This window comes from Sorex fumeus, unplaced genomic scaffold (assembly GCF_029834395.1).
Source record: "Sorex fumeus unplaced genomic scaffold, SorFum_2.1 ptg000061l, whole genome shotgun sequence".
NCBI classification, from domain to species: Eukaryota; Metazoa; Chordata; class Mammalia; order Eulipotyphla; family Soricidae; genus Sorex; species Sorex fumeus.
Window position 1 is genome coordinate 45751294 of NW_026606118.1, and position 18862 is coordinate 45770155.

Sequence of the window (18862 nt, forward strand, 5' to 3'; positions counted from 1 at the left end):
TAAAGTACACATCTCCAGAGGGGAGATGCGGGCCACAGTTGTGCTCAGGTGCCACATGTGCTTTGCCATATGGACGCAAGCAGCACATAGGCTCAGGCAGCATAAGTGTGCACAATGACCTTTTAGTACGGACACAGGAAGTCAGTTAATGCTCTGCTTTTGTAACTTGGGAATTAACTGACTCTGAATGATAATTCACTCTGGGGCATCTGTTCTCTCGACTTAAACCTCAGTTGCTCTGACTTTCTAGCACCCCAAAAGCATGGTCCTGATGAGGGACTGGATGGACCCAGGGTAAGCAGTAAGCTACCCTGGCATCGAAATTGGCCTGGCCAAAGTGCCATCACTTGATCACTTGACTTCCCGTTAATCGGCAATTTGCTCGAGCGGGCGCCAGTAACGTCTCCGTTTGTCCCTGTCGTGTGCTAGTGTAGCCCAATGGCATCTGTTCGTTCTACGAACGCAAAGAGCCTCAAACCGATCGTTCATGATCTTGATGAAGAAGTCTGACCATCTGGTAGGTAGGTGGGCGGCCACACAGTCTTTTGACATCCCATGAAATCCAGTCGGTAATGGCTTTAGTCCAGCGGTAGTCTCTAAATCTCATTACGTGACCAGCCCATCTGATTTTTGACGCCTTGGCAAATGAGACAGCATCCCTGATTCTTGATCGTCTAGGGAGGTTGGAACTCTGGATTCTTTCTCTCATTTGAGTGAAACGTGATGCTCCAAGCATAGCTCTTTCAATTCCTCTTTGGGAGACCCTAATAGCGTTCTCATCCTGTTTACATAGGGCCCAGGTCTCTGAGGCATATGTTAATACAGGAAGAACAGTGGAATCAAAGAGATGTGCCTGGAGCCGGAGGTTCTTTGTCCTCTTAGCTATTCCTTCGATGCTCTTGAAGGAGTTCCAAGTCGCTCTCTTCCTCCTGCGCAGCTCAGGTGCCAGGTCATTTGTCATATTTACTTCTCGACCCAGGTACACATAACTGTTGCATTCGGAGATGGTCATTCCATTGAGAGCAAAAGTCAGTTAATTGTGGTTAACATGGTTAACATGGTTCAGCACCTCCTTGATTGTGCGAGGAACGCAGAGAGAGATAGCCACAAAAAAAAGCCTGTCTTTAAAAACTCTTGAGCTCATTCGCCAACGTGGTTTGGCACATGTATCAGGCAACCACATGCGAACGTCGGAGCTCACAAAGCAGTGCAGAGATGCGATCAAGGAAGATCTCAAAGAGAGAAGAGCAGAAATGCTGGTAGATGTGGCAGAAGCCGGGAAAAGTATTCATAACGCCCACCTGTCCTTTGCCAAATACAAGACCAAGATGACTGCCCTCCGATGTCCTGATGGATCTATCACATCTTCCAGAAGAGCAATGGAGAAGATTATCCATGACTTCTACTCAAATCTCTTCGATAGTCATTCCACCTGCCGACATACCAAAGTCCACGGGATGGATATGTCGTTCCCAATGTTCTCCCTTCCGAAAGCCTACACGTCATTTCATCAGTAAAGAAACGAACAGCACCCGGCCCAGACAAGGTCAGACCTGAACACCTGAAGAACCTGCCATCAGTACTCATCAATACACTGGCTGGACTCTTCACATGCTACCTGTCTGAATGCAAGGTTTCGTCCCAATGGAAAACCAACAGGACTGTACTACTGTACAAGAAGGGAGACATCCATGACATTGGCAACTATTGCTCAATCTGCCTATTGTCTGTTATCTACAAGTTGGTCACTTGAGTCATCCTGAATAGGATTGGCAGAACACTAGATGAAGGACAACCATGAGAGCAAGCCAGGTTCCATAAAGGATTCAGCACCATCGACTATGTTCACACAATAACCAAGCTCATTGAGGTTTCTTGGGAGTTCAAGATGCTGCTCTGTCTAACGTTCATTGATTTAAAGAAGGCCTTTGATTCTGTTGAGACAGAAGTGGTCATTGAAGCCCTAGCCAATCAGGGCATTCAAGCCCGATACATCAGGATCCTCTGTGAGCTATATTAAGGATTCACTACCAGGATCTCACCATTCTACAAAGAAGTAATCATTGATGTCAAGAGAGGGGTTCGGCAGGGTGATACCATTTCACCGAAACTCTTCAGTGCCACCCTCGAGAACATCATGCGACGATTGGAATGGGAAGGAATGGGAGTGAATATAGGTGGTCGGCAACTACACCACCTCCGCTTTGCTGATGACATTGTTTTAATAACACCAAACATTAGCCAAGTGGCACCAATGCTGGCCGACTTCGACCGTGAGTGTGGAAAGGTCGGACTACAGCTGAATCTTACAAAGACAATGTTTATGAGAAACAGCCTCATTCCTGACGCTCCATTTGCTCTCAACAGAACAACCATCTCCAAAGTGCCATGATACTTAACTATAAGTTAAGAACATGGTCATGGACAAATTCTGTCATGATCCAAAAAGCAATAACTTGATTTAGAACCCGTTATGATATGCTCGAGCACTGTCCTTACACTGGTCATCTATTTGCTCAAGCGGGCCCAGTAATGTCTCCACTGTGAGACTTGTTGTTACTGTGTTTGGCATATAGAATACTTCATGGGTAGCTTGCCATGCTTTGCCGTGTGGGCAAGATACTCTCAGTAGCTTGCCGGGTTCTCTGAGAGGGGCGAAGGACTCGAACCTGAGCTGATCGGGTCAACCGCATGCAAGGCAAAAGCCCTACCCACTGTGCTATCGCTCCATGATTAATCCAGTCTGAGCACTGTAGTCTGAGTCTGTAGCAAGATGTCCCCAAGAGAGCCACCCTGCAAGCTTACTGTGTCCATACAAAATAACTAATATTAAGAATTAGAATTAAGATGTTAATTAAGATGTTAATGAAGTTATTGGACTAAGGAGAAGAGGAACATAAGGTGTTATTTCCACCCCTGAGCATGATGGGGCAATCAGGAAGGGCTTTCTTATGTTGATTTTGCTACTGGATGGGATGTGGTGTCTACCCCCAATGTGGGGGAGTTGAAAAGAGATGAGAGAGAGATCAGGGCAGCAAGATGGGGGGCAGAGAGACTAGTAAGGGGGACAGAGGGAGAAGAAATTAAGGGAAGAATGCAGAAGCAGGTTCCCTCTCATCAAGGCTGCGAGAGGTAGCACGGAGAGATGAGCAGAAGAGACAGGAGGAGACAGGGATGAGAGGCAGTGTGAGACTAGAATGGGGAGCTTAGAGAGACTGGAACAGACGCGTGGGGAGAATGGAATAAAGGGCAACTGATCACCAACCAGCCTGGCGGTCTCATCTCCTTCATCTGCTCATGGCCTGGACCACCCTGGGTGGGGGAGTGGCCCAAACCCACTGAACCCGGGTTGCAAGAGAGAGCTATCAAGGCTTTCCCTCGCCACCCAGAGATTATACATGCTAGTAACTAGGTAATTTGGAAGTTGTGATGGAACTCTATAAATATATACATATACATATATATGTACATATATATATATATATGAACTGGAGCGATAGCACAGCAGGTAGGGCGTTTGGCTTGCATGCAGCCAACCCAGGTTCAGTTCCTCCATCCCTCTCGGAGAGCCTGGCAAGCTACTGAGGGTATCCCACTCGCACAGCAGAGCCTGGCAAGCTCCCCGTGGCATATTCGTTATGCCAAAAACAGTAACAACAAGCCCCACAACGGAGACATTACTAGTGCCCGCTCGAGCAAATCAATAAACAATGGGCGGACAGTGCTACAGGACAGTGCTATATTATATATATATATATATATTATACATATATATGTAAAAAGAATTAGTTACCGCTAAGATTGGTTGCCTCATACTTTAAACCCTGCAAAATGTGGCTGCATAGTCCAGAAATATGTTCACTTCTGGATGAGGCTCAGTCTGAGCATACGGAGAACAGCCATGAGAATGGCGGTGATTGAGTATTGGGGGTTTTCGGCTGCCAAATCTGGGTCCCTTGGGGCAGGGAGATGAGTGAAACAGCCTGATTTGGAGTCCAACAGCATGTGTCGTATTATGCTCCCTTCCAGGAGAGAAGGACAATGTGTCTTTGGATTGTGGCTAATGATGAAATTATCTGGCGCCAGCCAGAGGTAGTTTATGGGCGTGACTGTTGAGTTGCCTGAAGTTCCTGGTTCCATTGAACCCAGAGTTTTCAGTCACAAAGTCCCGCATACCCTGGTTTTCTGTAGATTCACTCCTGGGTGACCCTCGGCCTGAGCATGTGGAGAGTGGCTGTGAACTATGCTTCCTTTTAAATTTTGTCACAGGATTTAGAAGTCCAGGAAGTTCTCTGACAATTCTCTAGGTTCTGTCTTTACCTCTTTTTGACTTTCTGGAGGTTGTTACTACACAGGAGGCTCAGGTGGGCAGGTCATAGTAGTCCGGTGAAAAGAAATTCCTGCTGTTAAGTCTATGTCCTTTTGTTATTCCTCTTTGTTCTTAGATCCAAATGGAAAACTTGAAGGTAGATAGGAAGAAGGATGACCGAAATCCAGAGTTGGTCTTTTCCCCCACCTGATTATTAAGAGCATCCATTTTAGTGATATTGTTCAGCACATGCACCTTTAAATGACTCATACAATGTTATGTCATACACTGAGCCCCAAGTGATTAATATTTATTTATTTATTCTCTATGTCTTCGTGTCACTTATCTTTCAATTTTATTTCAAACAAGTCCTTTATTGCTAAGCAATTCATTGACCACTTAAAAAATTTATTTTTATTCTAAATACTGGGAACTAGTGAGTTTATCTCGGTCTTATACTCCCACACTTATTGAATAGCAAAGTACGCTACTATTTGAAGATTTTTCCTTTTCATGGTCCTTAGAGATATCCATGAAACTAAAAAATATGCTACAGCAGACTATTTTTACTGGGTGTCAGAATTTCAAAATGATATTTGCAAACCAATATAATTTTTTTTCTTCCCATGCGTTTAATAATTTATAGGGGACTTTCCTTGAAGTCTAATAGATAGATTGTGGTAGGGGTGACAGTGGAATCAGAGAGGCCTGGCCTTTGTGGATAGTTGACTTATTTGATTCTCTGCATGGCTCAATATTTTCTTTAGTTCACTGTGTTGAGATGATGCAGCAGCCATGCTACCCACTGTGATAATTGCATCATCCTCTTTTGGCAGTGAAATGCTCTACTTGACTTTTATCCATCCCCGTTGTGATTTTTCCCCTCATTTGTAATTAGGGAGACCGTTTCAACTTTAGTATCTTCATTCAGTATTCACGAAAGGAAACAACCATTAAAATGATTTTAAAGGATGTTCCTTATATCAATGCATGCCTCAATGTATTGAAAAGAAGTGTCTGAACCCCTTAGGAAACAAAGCAAGGGAGTGTTTAATAATAAAAAAAGAAAGATAAATATTCTTTAAGCTTTTGAACTCCATTAAACTAAAGATTTTTTGGTGCCTCAACTTCATTTATCATGGATCACCATTGAGTCCATCCCTAAGTGAATGAACATGGAATATCATTAGAGCAAATTCAGTACTTGAACTAAACCTTTAACTGTTTGAGCCAAGAAAAAAAGTGCTGGAATCATAATTTCTGAATATGATACCCACATTAAAATAAGTTCAGTCCTAATTCCAACCATTTCTCCTTGTCGTTCTCTCTGTACTGTGGTTGTAATAAGTCTATTTTTAAAAAATCATATAGAAGTCCCTAAATTGCAGTTTGAAGTTGTAAACCCAATGACAATGGGATTTGAGCTTATATTAGCCATTATTATATGCAGTTATTAGCACTGTCAGTCACTACAGGAGGATTGTACACGTGTGTGTGTGTGTGTGTGTGTGTGTGTGTGTGTGTGTGTGTGTGGAGAGGAGATGGGGGCTTGGTCACCGATGATTCAAGGCCAATTGAGATCTTGGTTTTAAGCCAGGGCCCCACATCTTTATGTGATACAATTCAGGCCTTGTGGTGTTGGGGATACCTGGCCCACAAGGTAGTGTTAGGGGGGTCTCTAGGACCATATCTGACAAGGTTCAGGAAAACATATAGTGCTCGAACTTGAACCCATGTGAGTTCAAGGGCACATGGTAGGCATGTACCCTATCTACTGTACTATCTCCTACCCTAATTTAAATTTTTTCATATTCATATATTAATAGCCATATGGTTCTCACTACTTCCACTACCCAGCCGTCGCCACACTCCAGGACACTTTCCGGACCCGCGTGGCAGCTCCGGCCGAGACCCACGCACGACTGAAGACCCACAGAACAAGATAAGCGGAACTCTCTGAGACCTTGGACTCCAGGCTCGGTGGACCCAGGGACAGAGCTTCTCTGCTTGCTCCCACCACCACAGGTGACAAAGGGATTCTAATCAGGAGCCCCACCCTACTCTGCCCTGTCTGCTTCCATCAACCACCCAGGGATCGAATTGTGCACAGGAGACCCACCCTACCCAGATAAATACCCCACTGACAGACTTCCACTCTCAACACTACTTCCACTACCCAGCCGTCGCCACACTCCAGGACACTTTCCGGACCCGTGCGGCTGCAAGCGGCCGCGCAACACATCATAGGACACTAAATACCCATCTTCTGGAATTGTCGTACCATATTTGATAGGCTTCAAATATGGTAACACCTACAAGGGTGATTAGAGGTCACCCCAAAAGCCTCTATCCCTCTCAGAAAGACTGGCAAGCTACCGAGAGTATTCCGCCTGCACGGAAGAGCCTGGCAAGCTATCCGCTGTGTATTTGATATGCCAAAACCAGTAACTACAACTGGTCTCATTCACCTGACCCTGAAGGCTTCACCGACATGGCAGCACTGAGAAGGATGAGAAAGGAGAGGCCGACAAAATCTCAAGGCCGACCTAGGCTGCCACAACGAAGGAAGACAAAAATGATTGTCTGTACTTTCAATGCACGTACGCTAGCATCAGATGCATCCATCGAGGACCTGATGGTACAAGCGTGAATGATCAAGTATGACATCATTGGTCTGACCGAGACAAGAAGGCACGAATCTCACCATGCCGTTTTCGACACTGGAGAAGAATTGTTCCTCGGAACATGCGATAAAAGAGGTGTTGGAGGCGTCGGTGTCCTTGTCAACACAAACTTGGCCAAGAGCATTGATTCATTCGAATGCCTAACAACCCGAATCGGACGTTTACATTTGAATAGATGTGGCTCACTGCTTGCAGTTTCTATCTTCACTGTGTATGCACCAACATCTCATTATGATGAAAGAGAAATCGAGAAGTTCTACATGGAGCTATAGAAGTTCTATAAAGAAGACCACACCTTCTACAAGATCATTGTGGGTGATTTTAATGCCAAGATAGGACCGAGATCAGCTGAAGAACTTCACATCGGGACCCATGGCCTAGAACAGGGTGAGAGACTGTCTGAGTTCATCATGTCGACCAAGACCATTCATGGTAACTCACAGTTCCAGAAGGCAGAATCTAAACGATGGACATGGGAGTCTCCCGGTGGACGATTCCACAACGAAATAGACCACATCATATTCAATCGACGGTTTTGCCTGACTGATGTCGCTGTTGTCCCAAAATTTCGAATGGGATCGGACCACCGTCTCCTTCGTGCAAAATTCTACTTCACAGAGCGGGGAGAAAGGGCTGCAAAGTTCAAAAAGAGAACTCCCAGAACGACCACCAACTGGGAACTCTTTGGCACTATTGCGGCAACATGGGAAGATGCCATTGTTGACAACGTTGATGAGGAATACGATCGACTGGTTCAGCACTTCCATGAATGTGCGAGGAATGCCAAGAGAGAGATAGCCGCAAAAAATCGCCTATCTTCAAAAACTCTTGAGCTACTTCGCCAGCGTGGTTTGGCGCATGCCTCAGGCAACTGCAAGCTAATGTCCGAGCTCGCAAAGCAGTGCAGAGATGCGATCAAGGAAGACCTCAAAGAGAGAAGAGCAGAAGTACTGGTAGATGCGGCAGAAGCCGGGAAAAGTATTCATAACGCCCGCCTGTCCTTCGCCAACTACAAGACCAAGATGACTGCCCTCCGATGTCCTGATGGATCCATCTCATCCTTCAGAACGGCAATGAAGAAGATTATCCATGACTTCTACTCAAATCTCTTCGATAGCCATGTCCACTTGCCGACATACCAAATTCCACAGGATGGATATGTCGTTCCCAATGTTCTCCCTTCCGAAATCTGACACTTTCGTCGGTAAAGAAACAAACAGCACCCGGCCCAGACAAGGTCAGACCTGAACACCTGAAGAACCTGCCGTCAGTGCTCATCAATACACTGGCTCGGCTCTTCACTCGCTACCTGTCTGAATGCAAGGTTCCGTCCCAATGGAAAACCAGAAGGACCGTACTACTGTTCAAGAAGGGAGACATCCATGACATTGGCAACTAATGCCCGATCTGCCTATTGTCTGTCATCTACAAGTTGTTCACTCGAGTCATCCTAAATAGGATTGGCAGAACACTAGATGAAGGACAACCATGCGAGCAAGCCGGGTTCCGCAAAGGATTCAGCACCATCGACCATATCCACACAATAACCAAGCTCATTGAGGTTTTTCTAGAGTTCAAGATGCACTCTGTTTAACGTTCATTGATTTAAAGAAGGCCTTTGATTCTGTTGAGATGGAAGCGGTCATTGAAGTTCTAGCCAATCAGGGCATTCAAGCCCAATACATCAGGATCCTCCGTGAGCTGTATTGCAGATTCACTACCAGGATCTCACCATTCTACAAAGAAGTGATCGTTGATGTCAAGAGAGGGGTGCGGCAGGGTGATACCATTTCACCGAAACTCTCCAGTGCCACCCTCGAGAACATCATGCGACGACTGGAATGGGAAGGAATGGGAGTGAAGATAGATGGTCGGCAACTACACCACCTCCGCTTTGCTGATGACATTGTTTTAATAACACCAAACATCAGCCAAGCGGCACAAATGCTGGCAGACTTTGACCGTGAGTGTGGAAAGGTAGGACTACAGCTGAATCTTACGAAGACAATGTTTATGAGAAACAGCCTTGTTCCTGACGCCCCATTCGCTCTCAATGGAATGACCATCTCCGAATGCAACAGCTATGTGTACCTAGGTCGAGAGGTCAACATGACAAATGACCTGGCACCCGAGCTGCGCAGGAGGAAGAGAGTGGCTTGGAACGCCTTCAAGAATGTCGAAGAAATAGCTAAGAGGACGAAGAACCTCTGGCTCCGGGCACATCTCTTTGATTCCACTGTTCTTCCTGTATTAACATATGCCTCAGAGACCTGGGCCCTATGCAAACAAGATGAGAACGCTATTCAGGTCTCCCAAAGAAGAATAGAAAGAGCTATGCTTGGAATATCACGTTTCACTCAAATGAGAGAAAGAATCCGTAGGACTGACATCCATCGATGATCAAGAATCAGGGACGCTGTCTCATTTGCCAAGGTTTCGAAAATCAGATGGGCTGGTCACGTAATGAGATTTAAAGATGACCGCTGGACTAGAGCTGTTACCGACTGGATTCCACGGGATGTCAAAGGACCGCGTGGCCGCCCACCTTCCAGATGGTCAGACTTCTTCGTCAAGATCATGAACGATCGGTTTGAGGCCCTTCATGTTCCCGGAGCGAACAGATGCCATTGGGCTACACTAGCACGCGACAGGGACAAATGGAGACGTTACTGGTGCCCGCTCGAGCAAATCGACGACTAAAGGGAAGTTAAGTGATTAAGTGATGGTTCTCCAAATATGGTCCCATCAACGGCCAAGATGCAGAGACTATAAAAACCCAGCTCCCAGAAGTACGCTGCCACATTTGCGGCTGCGTGACATCTTATTATCTTATTTTTTCTTTGGAGAACCTGGCAGGCTACCAAAAGTAGCCTCCCCGCCCGGCAGAGTCTGGCAAACTTCCCGTGTTGTACTCAATATGCCAAATGCCAGTAACAATGATGGGTCTCATTCTCCTAATCCTGAAAGAGCATTGAAATGGCTCTTTTAAAATCTCAGGGCTAGGAAGAAGGAGACGTTACTGGTGCCTGCTCAAGGAAATCGATGAACAACAGGATGATAGTGATCGTGATGGTTCTCCGAAAGCTTATCATTAGTATCTAACTATTATTCCAGGTAAAGGTAAAAGGTAAAGGCCCTCCCATTGATCGTCGATTTGCTCGAGCGGGCCCAGTAACGTCTCCATTGGAGACTTTGTTGTTACTGTGTTTGGCATATCGAATACTCTCAGTAGCTTGCCGGGCTCTCCGAGAGGGGCAGAGGAATAGAACTCGGGTCGGCCATGTTGGCTGCTTGTAAGGCGAACGCCCTACCCGCTGTGCTATCGCTCCAGCCCTTATTATTCCAGAGTAATGGCAAATAAAAGCTCAACATTTTAGCCATTGCATACTGCAATAAGTTGCTCATCCTAAATATTAACCAGTTTTAATATCTTCAGCAATGACTATGCTAGGTAGAAAATGTTAGATGTACCTTATTTTCCCTTTGAGGATTAGTTGCTGGTGGGACAAATCAAAGATTCTCTGTGAAAATTGGAGAATGAAGCATAGTGAAAAATGTGAGAAACGAAGAGAAGCCGGTTATTGGAGTCAAAACTATACACAGGACTAGAGTGTTGAGGATATCACTGGTCTCCAAGCAAATTCTGGATCTCTTTAGTATTTTTGATATCTCACCTGCCACTGACCTTACTGACACTACCTCACTGGAACTTGGTGTTTCACGCGTTCTGCCTCTCCAATCAAGATCTCTTTATGTGTGCTACCTATTATTTCCCTTTACTGTACTACAGTCCTCAGACTTCGGGCACTGCGGTGAGGTTCTCCTGTGGAAAGACAGCCTGGTTATTTCTCATCTTTCTGATACCCCATGAATTCTGAAGGCTGACTAAATTTTCTCCTTTTTCATCCAGGTTTTATAATTCTTCATTTGGCCCTTACAGTTCTCTGATGTTCCATGACAAAAAAAAAAAACTCAACAGTCATGGACTTAATGATTTTCAAGCCTTTTTATCAATGTGGTTTCAAGCCTTCTTCAAATACAATCTGTAGAACTCTGAATAGTGGGGCTGATTTGACTGAGGAAAAGGAAGAGAGAACATTCTCTCCCACAAATACTCACTTTGTCTCCTGAATAGTTTCTTTTTGGCTGTCATAATCTGTTGATGGTTTGGGGTTTCAAAGAACCAAGTAATTTTGCTGGAAGACTGTGAAGGCACTAGAGGAACAGGGGCAGGGAGGCCGCCCCTGAGATACAGTCACTGGGGATCTCGGTATCTGCGAGACCGTTAATGACATTCAAGTCACAGTCATTAGCTATTTTTCTGATTTTGCTTAACATTTTAAATTCTGAAGTAAGTCTTCTTTGGTCACATGCCCATGCCCAGGACACCATGATTTATGATCTTGACCTGACAGCCCACATCATCCACCAGAGACATAATTCTGCTTAGCACAATAACCATAAATGTGAGATCTGAGACAGATAAGGAAGTAATCTATACAATAAAGGTACAAAAACCACCCAAGACAGTCAAGAGATTCATCACAGTCTCAGACAGGAGAGTGGAAGGGGATGTCATGCATGTTTCAATTAACTTGGAGCATAGAGAAATTAATTGTGACTGAGCAGAGGTGGGAGATGGAGAGAGTATAAGGTGTCATGTACCCACATTAGACAATTAAATTTATGGAAGGAGTTAAAGAGTGACCACTTGCAAGAAGGCACTTTATATGCTTCTTTTATATAAAAATATGTTTGATACAGTTACAGGCAGGTTAGTTGGAATTATTCTAGCAATTGCCTCTATGCATCTGTTCATAATCTAACTATAAACCCAATTAAATTATATTTAATTGACATATAAATTATACTAAGATGTAATAAGTACTGAGAAGTGATAAAATTAAATAATTGAAACATGGATTTTTCCCCCAAATTAAGAATGTAAGGAAATAAAAGTTATAATGCTGCAAAAAATAAAAAGGGAAATGGGAGCTTCAATTACTGTCTATCTGAAATATGCATATTGTTTGTACATGCATTTCAAGCTGAAATTGTGTTCTGAATTTAAAAAGTGCAATATTTATTTATTTTTTAGGTTTGGGGAAATAATTTTAAGTTTGAATAAATATGCATATCAAATATTTGTTATTAGTTTTACAAATATTAATATTTTAAAATATATAAATGATTTAAAATAGTGTGTAAGATTTATAATTTCACCTATTTATCTGTTTGAAATACTTTAGATAAAGATATAAGCAATATTTTAAGTTGAAATTTTCAAATACTTAGATTAATCACATTTACAGATACTTGAAACTATTTGGAATATATATATACAATGTACATGGGTTTAGTATATAAAATTATTAAAATAATACATGACTTAAATATGTAAGTTGTCCTTAAATACTTATGCAAATAAAAAAATTAAATTAAATTAAAACTAATTGAGGATTAAAATTTATTATATTTAATTTTTATTAGAAACAGGTTTATTCACATTAACAGTTGGTTACAAGTTTGATTTACTTTTTGGTCTTAGGTTCCAAATATACACCAAAATAAAAATTCCAATATTTGAAAGCTTCTTTTAAAAATCCCACAGAAATGCAATTATTGTATTTCTAAGTGCATTTATTTGAATATGTCATATTTTTATGCATTTAAAACTTCCAATTATCGAATAATAATTTTTCAAAAATGATATTGATGTATTGTCACCATGAAAATAGAGAATGATGTTTCACAGTCAAAAACGTCACAGATATCTACCCCACTTTCTTGAACAAAATGTTTTGCATTGATAAGTCCATTTGAAAACCACTGCTGAGAACACCTGATTTGCTTCTCAGTTTTGCCACCATATACACAGGAAAACTCTCTCTTAGCCTTTAGTTTAAGTCACTTCATTAGCAAAGTGTTATCACATCTCATTGATTATTCAGTTATGAGGATTAGATGGCATAAGATGTATTTAGTGTGCATTAAATAATTTGTAATCAGCACATCGATGCCTTGGTCTTCTGGTTCTGTTCGCACCATAACTGGGCAGCTGTCCATAACCCTTAAATCCAGCCTGTCTCATAGAGCAGTTCCACAAAGTATCTCTCTCTCTCTCTCTTTCTCTCTCTCTCTACCTAGCTACCTACCTACCTATCTACCTATCTTATTTTCCTGACCAAATAGATGTCTACACATGTTTCTGTTCCATTTCAGTTTCAAGTTTTATCTGGCACATACATGTGCATGTATGTACAACGACACTTAGATATGCAAGAAGGTGTAAATATCTGTACTTTCTGGAACTCTGCATTCTCCTTCCTTATAAGGTAATTTTGGGCTGGAGCGATAGCACAGAGGTAGGGCGTTAGCCTTGCACGCAGCCAATATGGCCGACCCGAGTTAAATTCCTCCGCCCCTCTTGGAGAGCCCGGCAAGCTACCGAGAGTATCTCGCCTGCACAGCAGAGCCTGGCAAGCTCCCCGTGATGTATTCGATATGCCAGACACAGTAACAACAAAGTCTCCAATGGAGATGTTACTGGGCCCGCTCGAGCAAATAAGGTAATTTTACTGTCCAGAAACATGCTTCCAATTGTGTATCCTTGTCTGATATTGTAGCTCCATATAACGTATGCCCATTTAATAACTGGATAGTAGTGTCTTCAGTTTAAATAGCCACCATTAATGCGTCCGTTGTTCAGTGGCAGCTGCAAATAGTTTTAGCACAAAAACTATATATTTCCCTTTATTCTATTTGGCTTTTCTCATCACTATTCTGCAGAGGTTCAGTAGCCTTCTGCTTTTAATTGAGTGCTGTTGTTTTGTTTTTGTTTTTGTTTTTGTTTTTCAGAATAAATGAGTTATGGTTTCTTAGTAGAATTGACTAATCACAATTACAGGAAAACCGAATTATTTATTTCTTTATTCTATCCCCCTTTCCTTTCTTTTGCTGTTTGAGGTTCTTGTTTCAATGGCCATGGATTGCACATACACCTGGCTAAGATGTTCACACATTTTTTCCCTTAAATTTTTATTAGTGAAACACCATGAGGAACAGTTGTAGACTTACAAATTTTTGTGCTTGGGTTTCAGTTATACAATGATTGAATACCCATCCCTCCACCAGTGCCCAGTCTCCACCACCACCAGTCCCAGTATCCCTCCCACCCCCCATTCCCCCATCCCCCCTACCTCGGTGGCAGGGCATTCCCTTTTGTTATCTCTCTCCTTTTGAGCGCTGTGGTTTGCAAAAGAGACATTGAGTGGCAATCATGTATGGCCTATAGGCTACTCTCATCACTCATCTCTCATCGTGAGAGGAAGCTCCCAACACCCTTTATTTGGTGCTCCCTTCTCTAACTGAGCTGCCTTCTCCCCTAGCGTGTGCAGCTGGCCTCAAAGCCATGGAGTAATCCTCCTGGTACTTATCTCGGCTATTCTTGGGTGTTAGTCTCCTATTTTGTTACTTTATGTTCCCCAGATGCATGCAATCTTTCTATGTCTGTCCCTCTCTTTCTGAGTCATTTCGCTTAGCATGATACTTTCCATGTAGTACCACTTGTATATGAATTTCATGACTTCATCTTTTCTAACAGCTGTATAGTACTCCATTGTGTAGATGTACCAAAGTCTCTTTAACCAGTCATCTGTTCTCGGGCACTCAGGTTTTTTTCCAGATTCCAGCTATTGTAAACAGTGCTGCAATGAACAAATAAGTGTTCACACACTTTTTAAAGCAGAAAAGCTGTTTGGCTTCGTGGGGTGCAGTAGGGTGGTGGTAAGGGGATGGGTGTCAGTGCTGGCACCTAGCTGAAGCTCGCACTCCTTTAGCTCTGGATCTTACACACATGATCTTACACACATGCTGAGGCTCGAACTCCTTTAGTTGTGAATCTTACACACATGCTCACTAGGGATCACACTTCTTAGCAGTGGGACTCACACACCTCTTAGTTGCTATGCTCACCAGAATTGGCACATTTTAGCTAATACACACCTGCCTGGAGTTTGGCCTGACACTGTTTTACAGTCCTGGGATCACAGACAACAGAGACTGCCAGGCTCATGCATGATGCTATGGAAAATCAGCCCCTTTATTAAAATCCCAAGATCAGGATACTCTCCCGGGTAAAACAAGTCTAGTTCGCTTTTGACAATGAGACTTCTAATGTATGCCCAGGCAAGCTAGGATGTTACTCTGACTTCAGTGCTTACTGATTGTTTAACACTCTAAGACCACAGCTATGTAAACATCCAGTCTTTCTTGTTAAAGGACCTATTAATTGTTTTTCCTTTGGCCACAACCTCAAGGGTTACTTCTGGCTCTGCACTCGGGAGTCACTCCTGGCAGTGCTCAGGGGACCACATGGGATGCCAAGGATTGAACCACGGTCAGCTGCATGCCAGGCAAACGCCCTACCTTTTGTACTATCTCTCCCCAGACACATTAATTCTTAATGTACCAGTTACCATAAACAATGGCTCATGTGTCCAGAGCCAGGGTGGGAGAGAAGAAATAAGCAGTCATTGATCTGCCAGTTTGGATCTGTTGAGGTTAGGTTACAACCTGGAAAAATTGTGTGTGTCTCTGTCTGTTCTCATTCTTAAGGACTAACCCTGCTGGACAGAGGCAAAAGGTGCCAATCTGATTAGCTTTCTTGTGGTAGATCATCACACTGCTCGTGTGTGTGGTGACCATGGGGCTTGATCAAGATGAGCGTTCTCAGCACTGAGCTCTCCCTCTGTGTCGAGGAAATCTGATGTTAGTAAACTCTTTCTGCCTAAGTTTTCCACAGTCACTATAATGGACTCGATTTGACTAGTACTCATTCCTTCTGTCACACTGCTCAGGAGCCTTATCTTCCAAAAGTGTTCCCAGTAGGGCCAGGGTCCCCTTCATGGACTGTCTAATTGCGTTAAGCTGATCCTCTCATTGGACTCTTGGCGTTAGACAGCATTGTTAATCCTTTTCTTTTTCTCAGTAATCTGTGAGTTCCCCCATGCTTGAAACCATTTCACTTGTCTTTGATTTGTGTTTTTTTTTTGTTTTGTTTTTTGGGTCACACCTGGCAATGCACAGGGGTTACTCCTGGCTCTTCACTCAGGAATTACCCCTGGCGGTGCTCAGGGGACCATATGGGATGCTGGGAATAGAACCCAGGTTGGCCACGTGCAAGGAAACGCCCTACCTGCTGTGCTATTGCTCCAGCCGGTCACTTGTCTTTGAACACTCATAAATTAATACTGATTCTGAAATGTAGTCAGAATCTAAGTATTTGTGACTTTTTTTTTAATAGAGAGACTCACTTATTGAAATAAACCATGATCTAAATTGAACAAAATCTCTTCTAAGGGAAATGAAAAGCATAACATTATATCTTTTGGTTTTGTTTTGTTGAGAGTCACACCTGGCGATACTCAGGGGCTACTCCTGGCTCAGCACTTAGAAATTACTTCTGGTAGTGCTCAGAGGACCATATGGGATGCTGGGTATTGAACACAGATCAGCCGCATAGAAAGCAAGCACCCTACCCACTGTACTATCTCCCCAGCGCCCAGCATTTCTATTTTTATTTATAAAAATGGCCTTCACCCACATTCAGAGTGGGCAACCCTTAGTTATGTCTGGTTCATGTCCACAGTCCTTGGAGTGAAACATTTATTGAAGTCCTGTCAATCCTCTTTCCATATCTACTGTGTCTGGATTCTCCTTCCTATTTCAATTGACATCTCTCTTATTCAAGCTGTGATTTTTTCCAATTTAATCATTTATTTTCCATTTCTTGTGGATATTCTGTTGTTATAATATGGTCTCTTTTATAGCACACTGGTGACATTATTTTTTTCTTGCATATAGTTTTTGACATATCTTGATAAACTCGTGTTTTGTTTTTTATTTGAGGGCCACACCCAGCAGTGCTCAGGTCTTTCTCCTGGCTCTGGGCCCAGGTTCATGGTGGAGCTCAGGAGACATCTGTATTACCAGGGATGAAACCCAGGTCTGGTATTTGTAAGGTGTGCCTTACCTGTTGTAGTACATCTCAGATTCTCTTGACCAGTGATATATCACTTCTTAGCTCAAAAGCTTCAACAATTTCCCATTATAGAATGTAAATCTACCCTTCCCAAACTTCAGAAATCTACTACCACCTCTTGGATAAAGCATTTTTAACTAAATACAGTATACAAGCACATGTGTTTGATTAGAAGAATTATTTGTTAATTGTGTTTTCAATAATTTTCTAGATATCTAATTTTTATTATTTACATGTGATACATATATACTTGTATGTGTATATACTATATAAACATTAGATATTTGTTTTATGGCTATAAGTTTTATATGTATTTATATTTATGCCAGATGGTCTTATCATTTTTAAGAACTCTGATTAGTACTTTATAGCAACTGAAGTTCTGATTCTCATTCGAACTTCAGTTTATTTTATTTTATTATTTGTTTATTTGTTTATTATTGAGGAGAAGTTTCTCTATAAGTGCTCATTGGCTCCCAGGGTCTCTTCTGACAATACTTGCTCAATTGGAGCAGACCTCAATGTTAGGGTCTCCCCAGAACTCCACACTTTACATGCTCTCACACTGTTGTAGACTGGCCATGCTGAATAGGTTTGGGTCTCAAGGGCTATTCACTATTTAGGTTAAAACTTAGGGTTCTGCATATGCAAAGCATGCACCCCTTAACGCTGAGTAGACTTCTTGTCCACTTAGTTTATTGTAATACTTCTTTTAAGAGATACCGTTGTAAACACAAAAACACACAACTCTCAGAATTTCACAAGGCTTGACATATATTATATCAATCATGAGAAGCTTCACTATAAGTGAAATGATATCTATATTTATATTCTATTTATTTATTTAATAATTGGGCCATACTGAGCTGTGTTCAGGGCTTATTCATGCTTCTGCACTGCAGGCAGAGGTGACCATACAGGGTGCCAGGATTGAACCTGGGTTGACTTCAGGCAAGGCAAATGCTCTACTGTTAAAATATCACTCTGGCCCCCATATTCATATTTTAAACATCACTGTTTAGAATAATATTCCTGTTGGATCTCACCAGAGTATTCCTGCTTATTTTGTGAAACATGGCAGACATTTTGTACTTAGGAAAAATGTCAGCTCTATTGCTGTTTAAAAAGGTAAAAGGTAAAGGCCCTCCTGTTGATCGTCGATTTGCTTGAGCGGGCCCAGTAACATCTCCATTGGAGACTTTGCTGTTACTGTGTCTGGCATATCGAATACGTCACGGGGAGCTTGCCAGGCTCTGCCGTGCGGGCGAGATACTCTCGGTAGCTTGCCGGGCTCTCCGAGAGGGGCGGAGGAATCGAACTCGGGTCGGCCATGTTGGCCGCTTGTAAGGCGAACGCCCTACCACTGTGCTATCGCTCCAGCAAATAAATATTGCTATTTATTTGTAATTATATTATTAGTATAATTTTCCTTCTGTGAGTTCTATGAAGAAAACTTGGTAAGTTATTTGCCACTTTGCAGAGGTGAATTTAATAAAAGAAAAATCACATGATTTAGATGTGTCATTTTTCCCAACCCATGGGTTATCCTTTGTATCTCGGTAACCATTTCTTTTGAGGCTCAGAACCTTCTTAATTTAATGTATTCCCATTTGTTTATCTTTGCTCCCAGTTGCTTGGTCAGTGATGTTTCATCTTTGAATATGCCTTTAGCTTCAATGTCATGGAGGGTTCTGCGTATGTTTTTCTCCATATATATGGATTCAGGTCTGATGCTAAGGTCTTTAATCTATTTTGTTCTGACATAGTGTTAGAGGCCTGAGTTCAATTTTTTACAGGTAACTGCCAAGTTTTCCCAGCACCACTTGT